Raw genomic sequence first — 15,682 nt, forward strand, 5'->3', positions numbered from 1 at the left:
CTTCTATACTTTCCACAGTATGCATCTGATGAAGTGAGCTGTAGCTCACGAAAGCTTATGCTCAAATAAATTGGTTAGTCTCTAAGGTGCCACAAGTACTCCTTTTCTTTTTGCGAATACAGACTAACACGGTTGTTACTCTGAAACCTGTCATTATGCAAGGCACTGCATTTAGCCGTATGGAGTGGAAATCTATCAACTGCATGAAAAAACTTGTACAGATACAGACAGACGTCATCTTCCTTTCCAAATGCAAACAGATGGACACCGTACCAAAAGGACTGAAGGTAAAAAATCCATCACAATCTACATACCACACAGACTATGCTGACAGCTTGTGCCACACGCTCTCAAAGAAACTGCGGAACCACCTGATCAACATCCTCTACAGCAAACAGGGAAAGATAAAGAATGAGCTCTCAAAAATGGATACTCTCATAAAAAACGAACCTTCCACACAAACTTCCTTGTGGCTGGACTTTACTAAAACTAGACAAGCCATTTACAACACACACTTTGCTTCTCTACAAAAGAAAAAGGACACTAAACTTTCTAAACTACTACACGCCACAAGGGGCCACAGCAATGGTTCCCTCAACCCACCCAGCAATATTGTTAACCTATCCAACTATACTCTTAGCCCAGCAGAAGCAGCTGTCCTATCTCGGGGCCTCTCCTTCTGTCCCTCCACCCCCACGAACATGATACAGTTCTGTGGTGACCTAGAATCCTATTTTCGACATCTCTGACTCAAGGAATATTTCCAACACACCTCTGAACAACATACTAATCCACAGAGACCTCCTTACCAACACTACAAAAAGAAGGATTCTAGGTGGACTCCTCCTGAAGGTCGAGACAGCAGACTGGACTTCTACATAGAGTGCTTCCGCCGACGTGCACGGGCTGAAATTGTGGAAAAGCAGCATCACTTGCCCCATAACCTCAGCCGTGCAGAACACAATGCCATCCACAGCCTCAGAAACAACTCTGACATCATAATCAAAAAGGCGGACAAAGGAGGTGCTGTTGTCATCATGAATAGGTCGGAATATGAACAAGAGGCTGCTCGGCAGTTCTCCAGCACCACTTTCTACAAGCCATTACCCTCTGATCCCACTGAGAGTTACCAAAAGAAACTACAGCATTTGCTCAAGAAACTCCCTGAAAAAGCACAAGATCAAATCCACACAGACACACCCCTGGAACCCCGACCTGGGATATTCTATCTACTACCCAAGATCCATAAATCTGGAAATCCTGGGCACCCCATCATCTCAGGCATTGGCACCCTGAGAGCAGGATTGTCTGGCTATGTAGACTCCCTCCTCAGGCCCTACGCTACCACTCCCAGCTACCTTCGAGACACCACTGACTTCCTGAGGAAACTACAATCCATCGGTGATCTTCCAGATAACACCATCCTGGCCACTATGGATGTAGAAGCCCTCAACACCAACATTCCACACAAAGATGGATTACAAGCCGTCAAGAACACTATCCCCGATAATGTCATGGCTAACCTTGGTGGCTGAACTTTGTGACTTTGTCCTTACCCATAACTATTTTACATTTGGGGACAATGTATACCTTCAAATCAGTGGCACTGCTATGGGTACCCGCATGGCCCCACAGTATGCCAACATTTTTATGGCTGACTTAGAACAATGCTTCCTCAGCTCTCGTTCCCTAACGTCCCTACTCTACTTGCACTATATTGATGACATCTTCATCATCTGGACCCATGGAAAAGAAGCCCTTGAGGAATTCCACCATGATTTCAACAATTTCCATCCCACCATCAACCTCAGCCTGGTCCAGTCCACACAAGAGATCCACTTCCTGGACACTACAGTGCTAATAAACGATGGTCACATAAACACCACCCTATACCGGAAACCTACTGACCGCTATTCCTACCTACATGCCTCCAGCTTTCACCCAGACCACACCACACGATCCATTGTCTACAGCCAAGCTCTGCGATACAACCGCATTTGCTCCAACCCCTCAGACAGAGACAAACACCTACAGGATCTCTATCAAGCATTCTTACAACTACAATACCCACCTGCGGAAGTGAAGAAACAGATTGATAGAGCCAGAAGAGTTCCCAGAAGTCACCTACTACAGGACAGGCCTAACAAAGAAAATAACAGAACGCCACTAGCTGTCACCTTCAGCCCCCAACTAAAACCCCTCCCACGCATTATTAAGGATCTACAACCTATCCTGAAGAATGACCCAACCCTCTCACAAATCTTGGGAGACAGGCCAGTCCTTGCCTACAGACAGCCCCCCAACCTGAAGCAAATACTCACCAGCAACCACATACCACACAACAGAACCACTAACCCAGGAACCTATCCTTGCAACAAAGCCCGTTGCCAACTGTGCCCACATATCTATTCAGGGGACACCATCACAGGGCCTAATAACATCAGCCACACTATCAGAGGCTTGTTCACCTGCACATCCACCAATGTGATATATGCCATCATGTGCCAGCAATGCCCCTCTGCCATGTACATTGGTCAAACTGGACAGTCTCTACGTAAAAGAATAAACGGACACAAATCAGATGTCAAGAATTATAACATTCATAAACCAGTCGGAGAACACTTCAATCTCTCTGGTCACGCGATTACAGACATGAAAGTTGCGATATTACAACAAAAAAACTTCAAAACCAGATTCCAGTGAGAGACTGTTGAATTGGAATTCATTTGCAAATTGGATACAATTAACTTAGGCTTGAATAGAGACTGGGAGTGGCTAAGTCATTATGCAAGGTAACCTATTTCCCCTTGTTTTTTCCTAGCCCCCCCCACCTCCTCAGACGTTCTTGTTAAACCTTGGATTTGTGCTGGTAATGGCCCACCTTGATTATCATACACATTGTAAGGAGAGTGATCACTTTAGATAAGCTATTACCAGCAAGAGAGTGGGGTGGGGGGAGACAAAACCTTTTGTAGTGGTAAACACCCATTTTTTCATGCTTTGTGTGTATAAAAAGATCTTCTATACTTTCCACAGTATGCATCCGATGAAGTGAGCTGTAGCTCACGAAAGCTTATGCTCCAATAAATTGGTTAGTCTCTGAGGTGCCACAAGTCCTCCTTTTCTTTTTGCGAAGACAGACTAACACAGCTGCTACTCTGAAACCAGGTGAGTTCTGAGTATTGCCAGTGCGGCTGTGAGCTTCCCAGCAGTGCCCTGCTCCTCAGTGGCCCCCCGTAGTCCTGTCTGATTACCCAAATGGGATCAAGGGAGCCATCTGGTGGGGTGCGGAAGATGCTGAGAATGAACTAAGCTTTGTGGAGGGAGTGGGTTAAATGTGAGCAGATGCACAAGCTCAGTAGAAAGAGAAGGAGGCTCTGACTATGCTGGGGAGGTGGCTGTGAAGGGGTATGAGGTTAGGGCGTGGTTAGGGGGACAGGATGAAGAGAATGGATGATTTGGGAGATTGGAGACATTTGGGGAACAGGAGATAACCAGTGGGAGCTGCAGGATAGGAACAGGTTGGGGGAAGGCACGTGGGGGTTTATAATAACTATACCGTGCACTCCCGGAGCACTCTCCACCCTCAAGGTGCATCACAAACATAAGTGACTGAACCTCCACAAGAACAGTGTAAGGCTAGAGATGGGGAAACTGAGGCACAGGCAGGTCAAATGAGTGGCCCAAGCTCAGAGCTCCATGGCAGCACTGAGAGCGGAGCTCAGGTCTCCAGATCCAGGTCTCCCGTTCACGAGTGAGGGAGTTTGGGGAGAAGGACGGGGATTGAGAGCAGGATGCAGAGATGAGTGAGAGGTGAGGTGAAGGCTGGATTTAAGGAGGAATTGGGAGGAAGACTGAAGGAGCGGTGGGGAAGGTCAGCAGGAGGTCAAGGAGACTGCAGGAAAGGGAGGGAAACAGGGAATGGAGGGTGAAAGAGGAGAGAAAAGACATGATGTGAGAAGGAAAATAAGAACATGAAGCATGAGGACCAATCAGAAAAGCTGTTTGAAAAGAAAGGAGAGCAGCAAAGAGATCGAGGCAAGGGAAAAACCGCTGGATTGTACAGCAAACTGTGATCCAGAGAAAAGATACTGGAATGAGTGCAAGATCAAGCATACAAGGAAAGAAAGAGCCAGGAAGGGAATGAAAAAATGAAGAGAAGGACGAGTGAAAGCAGAGGCGTACTTTGACTTCTATATTTGGAGGGGCAGCTCCAGCCAAGCCAACGAGGCCATGCGGGGAGAAGGGGGGCAAATGCCACACCTGCCCAAGGCTTGTGGTTTGGGAGGGCAGCACCCCACCTGCCCTCCCTGCCCCAAACTATGTCCTTCGCTGTGAAACCACGAAAGACGTGGGGCGTTAAAAATAAATGGATTTGGAGAAAGATTGCAAAAAACAACATACAAACACGGAATGCATCCGACGAAGTGAGCTGTAGCTCACGAAAGCTCATGCTCAAATAAATTGGTTAGTCTCTAAGGTGCCACAAGTCCTCCTTTTCTTTATACAAACACTGTTTGAGTTATACGATGTGTGTATTCCCCCCCCGCCCCATCCATGATCCCACCTGACTGCTCCCACCCCATTGGCTTGCCCCTTTTCCCCAAATGCTACCACCATTGCGTGCCCCAAAACACAACTTTCATAGGTCTACCTGCTGTAACTAGAGTCCCTCTCCGCCTTGGGTTAGAAAACTAGACGCAGCCACTCAGAAGGTAATTGTAGTTTGTAGCTAAGCCATGCTGTCTAAATCCCCTTCTGGTTTCTCCTCCTCTTTGTCTTTCCATTTCTTACCTGTTTTTCCCTTCCCCTATGGAGCAGGCAAGATTAACACACCCTAACAGAGCAAGGGGCTTTATACCTGGGAGGAGTTAACCTTTCCCTTTTGCAGTGTTTATCTCACTGCTCAGACATGTGTCCCGTGTGCTCCCTGGTAGAGACGCCCCAAACAGTCGCTGGGAGTCTGAGCTCTGGAAGATCTGTCTTGTAAAGCTTGAATCAAAAGCAAACCAGAAGTCTGGAGGTAGGGGAAATGGGAGCATAGTTTGTCTACACTGAGAAATTGACAGGAATAATTTTTCTGAACATACACAAACCCTTAGAGCTCATTGGCAAGGTGCTCTCATGACTCCTCTCAGCTCTGGGACCTTCACAGCTAAGCTTTTATTCAATTTAATACGTTTAGAATTAAATTCAATAGATGAATAAAAAGGAGAACGTTGGACTGGGAGTCCATCAAGGATCGTGTGTTGCCAACTTTTGTGAGTCTCCAAATAGTTGATGCTTGACTTAAAGCTCCAGCTCCTGGAATCAGGTGATTACATGAGAAATCTCAGTTTTCTGTTCGTTTAAAAACAAGTTTCTTGCTCTCAGGGTAGCAGAGAAGCTGGAAAATGTGACCCAAATGTGCCCTCACGGCTTGAAAAAACAAAAGGCAAACACAAAGTACAAAAAGATTCTCTCTCATTTTTGGACATTTGGGGTTGGCAATACTGAAATGAGAGTGTTAGCTCAGCTGGCACGGGTGGTTTGGACTCCAGTTGACAGGTTCATTGTAGGTGTCTGGTGGTGACAATGAAGCAACTCTAAAGAAAAATATAGTTTAACCCTCCCCCCTGCTCCCAACAACCAAACTTCAGATCCACTGGACTTGAGCTCCAGTTACAATGTTTGGATCCATATTCAAATTTCCCTAGTGTGTAGCAGTATTCATAACCGTCCCTGCACCCAACACACTGTATTACAGCCTGGATCACCTAAGTTGTACCTATATTCATAACATACACTCCCCCACATTCCTTACATACCAGCATACACAAACCCTCCTAGCTTTTGAGGCAGCGTGATCTGCTGCGGCTTGTGTGAGGCTAGAATCTAGGAAGCTCCTGAGTGCTAATCTTTGCTCTGCCACAGGTGTGCTTGATTCCTTGGATATGTTATGTGACCACTGTCTCCTGTGAGAAGTGCTGATAACACTGATCTACCTCACAGGGGGGTTGAGAGGTGTCATTAGTTAGTATTGTCAGGTGGTCCGGAGTGGCTCATGAGTGGGTACCAACCTCAGGGCAGACTGTTACAAATCAGACCCCATCCTGTGCTCATTCCATCCCCGCTCCCTCTGTCGCTTGCTCTCCCCACCCTCACTCACTCACTTATTTTTACCTGGCTGGCTCAGGGGGCTGGGGTGTGGGAGGGGTTAGGGCTCCGGCTAGGGGTATGGGCTCTGGGGTGGGGTCAGAAATGAGGAGTTCAGAGTGCAGGAGGGGGCTCCAGTCTGAGGCAGTGGGTTGGGATGCAAGAGGGAGTGAGGTCTCCGGCAGGGGGTGCAAGCTCTGAGGTGGGGCCAGGGATGAGGGATGAGGGGTGCAGGAGCGGGTTCTGGGCTGGGGCTGAGGGGTTCAGAGTACAGGAGGGGGCTCCAGGCTGGGGCAGGGGAATGTGGGGGGGAGTGAAGGCTTTGACAGGGGGCAAGGGCTCTAGGGTGGGGCTGGGAATGAAGGGTTTGGGGTGCAGGAGGGTGCTCCAGGCTGGGATCGAGGGGTTTGTAGTGTGGGAGGGGGATCAGGGCTGGGGCAGAGGGTTGGGTCCTGGGAGGGGGTCGGGGTGTAGGCTCTGGGCGGCGCTTACCTCAAGCAGCTCCCGGAAGCAGCCAACATGTCCCGCCCTCCAGCTCCTCCGTGGAGGTGCAGTCAGGCGGCTCTGTGTGCTGCCCTGTCCGCAGGCACTGCCCCCGCAGTTCTCATTGGCCATGGTTCCCAGCCAATGGGAGCTGCGGGGGCAGTGCTTGGGGTGAGGGTAGTGTGCAGAGCCCCTGGCTGCCCCTACACATGGGAGCCGGAGAGGGCACATGCTAGTTGCTTCCCGGGAGCTGCGTGGCGCCGACCAGAGCCACCAGGATCCCTTTTTGATCGGGTGTTCCAGTCGAAAACCGCACATCTGCTCACCCTAAGCTATGCATTTTTCAGTGTTCAGTGAGGCCTAGGGGCCTTGGTGTGAGCTGGCATCTGGTCTGCTAGCGTCACAAGTGTCTGAACAGCACTCTGCTAATATAACGCTCTGTATAAGTGCACAGTCATTTTAGTTTCCTAGATGTAGGTGGAACTGCCCTTTACACAGTACAATGCACCATTCGGGACATGTACTCCCCCCTATAAGCCAATTCCTAGGAAGCACAAGGATGTGATTCCACCTTCCAAGAGAAGTCATTCACATCACAGGTTTTTAAAGTTGACAGTTTTTATGAGGAGACGCGATCACTTTTTTATTACTTTCCTCTATGACCTCACTGGTGTGCCTGGTAACACGTCGACAAATAGAAAGATACTGTTCTTATCCCCGGGAGTGGGAAGAACGCCCAAAGAATCACTGGGGCAAGAATCTCGGTGGGGGTGGGGGAGGGCGGCGGAGCATGTTAGGGACAAAAACACTTAACAGCAGGAGACATGCAGACCTAGAAAATGTAGGGATTTTAACAACCTGTTCCTGTTCTTTTCCCTACAAGAACAAGCACAGGAGTGGGGCGGGCCTGGGGTGCAAAGCTCTGGAAGGAAGCTTAAGGCAATATGGGGGAAGAGGCAGCAGGGCCCGGGTGTGATGTGGGGGGGCCCAGGGAGGCAGCAGGGGCTAAGGACAATGGGTGGGGAGCCCAGGGAGGTATCAGGAGCCAGGGCAATGGGGAGGATGGGCGGGGTTCTGGGGGAGGCAGTGGGTACCAAGGCTGCCAAAATACAAGTTCTCCCAGGGCACCATTTCCCCTAAAGCTGGCCCTGAGCAAGCATAGTATCATAGGATTGGAAGGGACCTCAAGAGGTCCAGTCCCCTGGACTCATGGCAGGACTAAGTATTATCTTGGCCAGGGGAGGGCAAACTTTTTGGCCCGAGGGCTGCATCAGGTTTCTGAAATTGTAGGGAGGGCTGGTTAGGGGAGGCTGTGCCTTTCCAAACAGCCAAGCGTGGCCCAGCCCCTGCCCCCATCCAACTCCCCCTGCTTCTCGCCCCCTGGGAGCTCCCCCGGGACTCATGCCCCATCCACCCCCCTGTCCCCTGACTCCCCCCCCCCCCGGGACCCCTGCCCCATCCAACCACCCCTTCTCCCTGTTCCCTGACCGCCCCCAGAACTCCTGCCCCTGACTGCTCCCCGCCGCCCCATCCACCCCCCGTTCCTGATTGTCCCCCCTACCCCTGTCCCCATGCAACCCCCCTGTTCCCTGCCCTCTGACCGCCCCGACCCCTATCCACACCCCTGACCACCCCCCAAACTCCCCTGCCCTCTATCCAAACCCCTGCTCCCTGCCCCCTTACCACACTGCCTGGAACACCGGTGGCTGGGGGGCTACAGCTGCATCGCACAGAGCACCGGGACAGGCAGCTGCGGCTCTGCAGCCCCGCTGCCCAGAGTATTGCACCGACAGTGCAGTGAGCTGAGGCTGCGGGGGAGGGGCCGGGGACTAGCCTCCCGGGCCAGGAGCTCAGGGACCGGGCAGGAGGGTCCCGCAGGCCAGATATGGCCCACGGGCCGTAGTTTGCCCACCTCATCTAGACCATCCCTGAGAGGTGTTTGTCCAACCTGTTCTGAAAAATCTTCAATGATGGAGATTCAACAACCTCCCTAGGCAATTTATTCCAGTGTTTAACCACCCTGACAGTTAGGAAGTTTCTCCTAATGTCCAACCTAAACCGCCCTTGCAGCAATTTAAGCCCATTACTTCTTGTCCTATCCTCAGATGTTAAGAAGAACAATTCTTCTCCCTCTTCCTTGTAACAACCTTTTATTTAGGTACTTGAAAACTGTTATGTGCCCTCTCAGACTTTTTTCTGATATATATTTGAAATATATATGAAATATTTATATTTTTTCTGAAAAATATTCCCTTTTCCAGACTAAACAAACCCATTTTTTTCAGTCTTTCCTCATGGGTCATGTTTTCTAGACCTTTAATCATTTTTGTTGCTCTTCTCTGGACGGTCTCCAATTTGTCCACATCTGTCCTGAAATGTGGCACCCAGAAGTGGACACAATATTCCAGCTGAGGCCTAGAATTACTTCTCGTGTCTTGCTTACAACACTCCTGCTAATACATCTGTAGCGGGGTGATTACCCCGCCCCAACTCTGAAGGGGTTAAAGCAGCCCTGGAGAGGACTGCAGCTGGGGAAAAGCTAGGCTGACTGGGGGAAGCAGCCATAGCTGGCCTTATAAGAGGGCTGTGGGCCAGAAGCTGGAGGAGTCTCACTGTAGCCTTGGAGAGGGAAGGGCTAGGTGTCTGGGAGCACAGCACAGCACAGCACAGCACAGCACAGCACAGCAGTGCTGGGGAAGGGCAAAGGGAGCTGGGGAGCTCCAGCCTGGTAAACCCCTAGGCTGCAGGCCTTGGTAAAGACCCAGAAAGGTACTGGGGCTGCAGAGGGGCAGCATGGGAATAGGCAGAGGTAGCTGGTCCTAACTGCTTGCCAATGATGAGTGGCTATTACACTGCAGTCTGCCCCAGTGAGAGGGGCTGGATGACGACTGGCAGTAGCCACTGAGGCAAGGTGTGTTTAGAGGGTTGGGGGTTCCCTTGGGAGGGGAGACCCAGAGTGTGGGGGTACTGCTGGGGCAGAACCCCAGGGTAAAGGGCACCAGGGTCCGGAAGGGACACAGGGCCAGCGGCAGGTGAGACACCAGCCTGCAGAGGGTGCGCCGAAGGCTGGAAAGAGCTAGTTCCCAGATGACCAGCAGGAGGCGCTGCACCAGTGAGTCGTCGCCTCGCTACAACATCCTAGAATTATGATCTATTTTTTTTTGCAACAGCGTTACACTGTTGACTCATATTTAGCTTGTGATCCACTATGACCCCCAGATCCCTTTCCGCAGTACTCCTTCCTAGGCTGCCATTTCCCATTTTGTACGTGTGCAACTGATTGTTCCTTATTAAGTGGAATACTTTGCATTTGTCCTTATTGAATTTCATCCTGTTTACTTCAGACCATTTCTCCAGTTTGTTCAGATAATTTTGAATTTTAATCCTATCCTCCAAAGCACTTGCAACCCCTCCCAGCTTGGTATCGTCCTCAAACTTTATAAGTGTACTCTGTATGCCATTTTCTAAATAACTGATGAAGATATTGAACAGAACCAGACCCAGAGCTGATCCCTGCAGGTCCCCATTCATTATGCCCTTCCAGCATGACTGTGAACCACTGATAACTACATTCTGGGAATGGTTTTCCAACTAGTTTTGCACCCACCTTATAGTAGCTCCATCTAGGTTGCATTTCCCTAGTTTGTTTATAAGAAGGACATGTGAGGCAGTATCAAAAGTTTTACTAAAGTCAAGATATACCACATCTACTGCTTTCCCCCCCATCCACAAAGCTTTCTTTGACAGGGTAACAAGCCATCAGGTTGGTTTGACACACTTTGTTCTTGACAAATCCATGCTGACTGTTACTTATCACCTTATTATTATCTAGATGTTTGCAAATTGATTGCTCTGTGGGGCTGGGGCATGCGCGATCCATCAGGCACATAGGAGCTATGGGGGGCTGGAGCATGCTCCGTGCAGATGGAACTGTCAGAGGTTTAGCTGCCAAAATCTAAAAAGTCTTTACAGAGCACGCTGTTGCAGAGATTTTTCAAAGGCTTATAACTTGGGTGGTTTTTTGTAGGGGTAGCAAAAGGAACATCACTGGCTGCCGGGTGACTCCCTGCCAAATTGTAAGTTCTTATTCCAACACACCAGGGTGCTAAATCTGCTCAACAAAACAGTTGGAAGAATTTTTTAACCTGAGCAAAACAACATATGTTTCACCAACCTCATTATGAGAAAGAGCTTGAACTGTTTGGGCTGACGTTTTCTAAGGAAAGTTCAGACACCCCAAATGGAAAATATCAGTCAAAATAGTTAAAGGTGGGCAAAGCAAGAAGCAACTGAACGCAGGGTCTTATAAAGGAAAGCATCGGGCAACCTTAACTACAGGCCGTTTCTACCTTTCAGTCTTGGAGAGAAAAGCTTGAAAGAGTGACACAAGTACGTCCTAAAATCTCAGAAGGCAAATGAAACACCCCAAATTTATTATGAAAAAAAAATCTATAGATTTTTTTTTTAAGCCAACCTCATGATTTTTTGGGGGTGGGGCAATTTAAGATTTTTGAACATCTGGTTTTGGTGATCGTGAGGTTCGTCCCAGCAGCCTTTCCCCAGAGTTGAATTTGAAATAACATTGATCTCCCGTCTTTGGACCCAACAATGCTATCTCCTGTCAGATTGAGTGTGACAACATTTGGGGGCCTAGCATGTAGAGTAGCAGAACTAAGGTGTGAGGGAATCATCCTTTTTTGACCTTTATATACAGCTAATTATTGCTCCTTATGGTAGCAAGCAGGACCGGCCTTTCGTGGGTGACTGCCCAGGGCACAGTGGTAGGGGGGGCACGGTTGCAGGCCTGGGATGCGAGGCAGCAGAAAGGAGCTCGGGGCAACTGGAGGGAGGCAGTGGGGCAAGGGGTGATGGGGAGCCCAGGAAGGCAGCGGGGGCTAGGGGCGATGTGGTGGGTGGGTGCATGGGGATCCCGAGGGGCGCCAGGGGGGCCAAAGTACAAATTTGCCCAGGTGCCATTTTCCCTAAGGCCAGCCTGGCAGCTAGGGTCATTTGGGGGAAGAATTCAAGGAATCAACAGATTTTAACGTTGGTCATATATCCAAGAGGCTTTAAATAAAATCAATGGGCAAAACTGCCAGTTCAAACAGAATCAGGAGTTTAGTTTGGGTCTTGCGTACCTCCAGAGCTACCATGGCAATGAGGCCCACAAGCTGCTATATAAACAAATCTTATAAAGCTGGCACTGGATAAAAGAAAAGCAATCTACAGGACATGCAAGAGAGGCTTTCATTGGCCATACAGCAGCAACCTTGGCTTGTAAATGGTTTGTACACAGCACATATTCTGTGCAACTCTGCTGAAATATCTCATTAAGGCCAAAAGTCAAAAAGAGGACTAGCTGTGTGTATGAACAAAGAACATTAGCAGCTATGCTAGAATTGAAACACTATTTTTTAAAATGTAAACTATAAACCCTTGCGTTTAAAGGCATAATCCAACCAGTAAGGGGCAGATTTTTCAAAGGAGCTCAACTCCATTTACACACCAGAGTAAGTGGCCAGATTTTCAGAAGAATTTAGCCTGTTGGGCACTGAGCATTAATGAAAATCTGGCCAGATTTGGGGTGCAGGGGTGAGGACTGAAGGGTGGAGCCAGGAATGAGAGGTTCAGGGTGTGGGAGGGGGGTCTGGGCTGGGGGTGCAGGCTCTGGGGTATGGCTGGGAATGAGGGGTTTGGGGTGCAGAAAGGGGCTCTGGGTTTGAGGGGGCAGGGCTGGGGCAGGAGATTGGGGAACAGGGTTGGGGCGTGGGCTTACCTCTGGTGGCTCCCAGACAGCAGCACAGCAGGGGTGCAGAGGCAGGCTTCCCTCCTGTCCTGGCCCCGAGGCCCGCTCTGCGGCCTGGAAGCGGTCAGCAGCAGGTCCGGCTCCTAGGTGGAGGCATGCAAATGGCTCTGCGCGGCTCTCACCTACAGCCACTGCCCTCCCCCGCCCCCAGCTCCCTTTGGCCGGTTTCCGGTCAATGGGAGTGTGGAGCCGGTGCTTGGAGCAGGGTAGTGGAGTCCCATGGTCCCCCCACCTAGGTGCCAGACCTGCTGCTGACCACTTCCGGGGCACAGCGCGGTGTCAAAACAGGCAGGGACTAGCCTGCCTTAGCCAGGCAGCACTGCTGATGGGACTTTTAACGGACCGGTTGGCAGTGCTGACCAGAGCCGCTGCGACCCAGTGCCTTACATTCTGCGACCCCCCAGTACTGGATCGTGACCCACAGTTTGAAAACCACTGGTATAGATCATGCCATGGCTCCTGCCAATATCTTTAAGTGGGGAGGGTTGCCTTAATAACAGACATTACCACCGATTATTTGGAAGCCTGTATAGCAGTGGTGGGCAACCTGCAGCCCATGGGCCGCACACGGCCTATCAGGGAAATCCGCTGGTGGACCACTAGACAGTTTTGTTTACGTTGACTGTCTGCAGCTCCCAGTGGCCGCACTTTGCTGGAAGTGGTGCTGGATACTGATTGGGGAGAAGAGATTCTTCTGCCTGGGAGCCCAGGGTTGCTCCTAGGTGCTCTCTTATGAGAGGGTACATTGCAGAAAAGTCTCATTAGGCTGCCTGGGGAGATGGAGCAGAATTTGGAAAGCAGCAGCGGTGCTGGAAGATCCTCAGTGGGGAAGCACTCGAGTAGGCCATTCCTGTCGAAAGCATTGCCTCACACCGGAGAGTCACATGAATATTTGTTGTGTCTCTGTACAGCCCCTCGCACAATGGAGGGCCTGGTGCATGATGAGTTCCTAGATGCTAGGGTGAAATAAATCTTCCCTTCTGAGATCATCATCATCTGGTTAATAAGAGAAATAGAGGAATGGGAGACCCAGCCCTTACTGCAGTCAGCGAGTTATTATGCCTGCAACATTACCATCCACTCCCCCTAGAAACAATATATTCTAAAGTTCCCACGTTTCAGCCCCTACTATTAAAATCCACATTTGCAGTGTACAGCAGTCAGCACATCATTATGTTGTGTCCATTGTAAACTTGATATTAGGCCTTTCAAGATGTTCCCAGCTTGTTATATACATATTAGGACATCCCCAAGGGTCTGCTGTGTTGGCTTAATGTCTTGGGGTTTTTCTTCCCTCTTCAAGTAGGAGAATGGGCTAGATTGCTGAAGCCATCCCTGTGCATATAATAAACCTATTTCTTATATTGCGCTTTTCATCAATAGATCTCAAAGCACTGCACATTCTTTATTGTATTAAGCATATCACATTTTTGATACTTCTCAGGTGCCAAACAAATAGGAAACCCCTGTGACGGTGCACCCCATAAGTCTTTCTGGAAATATGCTTATGAATGTATATATGACATAACTGGAATATGTTTTATGCTACATATGCCACGTAACATATCTCTGTAAAGGTTATGATCTACTGAATTTATTCATCCTATTTGTATGCATGTGTCATTATTGTATTTGAAGTTATGAATATTGGCTGTATACATGTTTGATTTTAAATAGCCTTAGTAAGGCATTTGATCAGCTTCTTTAGAAAGGAATTTGCAATCAAGGAGCACTTAAAGGGCAATGGATCTTGAAAGGCTCCAATCCACATAAGAAGTCTGCATGAGGACATTCGAGGTAGCATGTGAACAATGGCTGCTACCTGTAAGAACTGAGTCATGCATGGGCATGTGACTTGCCCAGGTGATTCCAAAACTCCATCTTGGAGCTGGACTTTGCACAGGAGAGAGAAGGGGGTCTCCACCCACAAAAGAAAGTCTATTTAAGCCCATGGGGACCCCTCCATTTTGTCTTCAGCTGGCTAAAGAAAGAGCCTCTCCACCCCTAAGGTTACCTGAAAGAAACTGGAACAAAGGACAGTAACTATAGGGGGTATGAGTGGTTGCTGGACCCAGACTAGAAGGAGACTAGTCTGTAAAAGGAAGCTTACTGGAACTCCTCTGAGGGTGAGGTTTTTTCTGTATTCAGTTTTCTTACCGTATTAGACATAGACTTGCTTGTTCTATTCTATTTTACTTTGTAATTCACTTTGTTCTGTCTGTTACTACTTGGAACTACTTAAATCCTACTTTCTGTATCTAATAAAATCACTTATTAATTAACCCAGAGTATGTATTAATACCTGGGGGGTGGGAGAAGGGGAACAGCTGTGCATATCTCTTTATCAGTGTTATAGAGGGCAAACAATTTATGAGTTTACCCTGTATAAGCTTTATACAGGGTAAAACAGATTTATTTGGGGTTTGGACTCCATTGGGAGTTGGGCATCTGAGTGTTAAAGACAGGAACACTTCTTAAGCTGCTTTCAATTAAGCCTACAGCTGTTAGGGGATGTGGTTCAGACCTGGGTCTGGGTTTGCAGCAGGCTCGTGGGTCTGGCTCAAACCAGGCAGGGCACTGAAGTCCCAAGCTGCCAGGGCAGGAAAGCAAGGACAGAAGTAGTCTTGGCACATCAGCTGGCAGCCTCAAGGGGATTTCTGTGATCCAACCCGTCACAACCCCCCTATTTTTAAAAAAAACAAACTCTTCCAGGTCTCCTTTCTCCACCATGACCAAACAAATCATGGCACCAATCCAAGTTTAAATAACCCACCTTCACCAGTGTCTTTGCACTCTGGATTTCTTCAGGGCTGCTGTTTCTTGTTTATTCATAATCACATGGTTTATGTATATGTGATTGGGGCCAAACATGCAGAATATCTTTTCCCAGGCACTCCCCATATATAACCTGCCTACTCACTGTGGCCAAAAAGAGGCTGGCTCAGCTGAGAAAATGAATTCCAGCTGCATTTCTGATTTTATCCCATCCCCTAAGGTCTGTTCCATTGTGGTTCTTGAAAGTTCACTGTTGGGGTGAAAGATCTAATGTTTTTTCTTTAGTTTCACTGGCACTATATTTGGATCTCTCATTCTAACTCCTCCTTGGATGAGTAATTCTCATTTCTATCCAGAAGCAGGAAGGGTCTTGCTTTTCTATTCTCTGATGGCTATTTACTCAGATGCTTCATGCATTTTCTCCTTTTGATAATATGTGCTGCCTAGAGGCAGCCCTGCTTTATGCCTTGTTGACATTTTGCA

The sequence above is a fragment of the Caretta caretta genome, chromosome 8 (assembly GCF_965140235.1).
Source record: "Caretta caretta isolate rCarCar2 chromosome 8, rCarCar1.hap1, whole genome shotgun sequence".
In the NCBI taxonomy this organism is placed as follows: Eukaryota; Metazoa; Chordata; order Testudines; family Cheloniidae; genus Caretta; species Caretta caretta.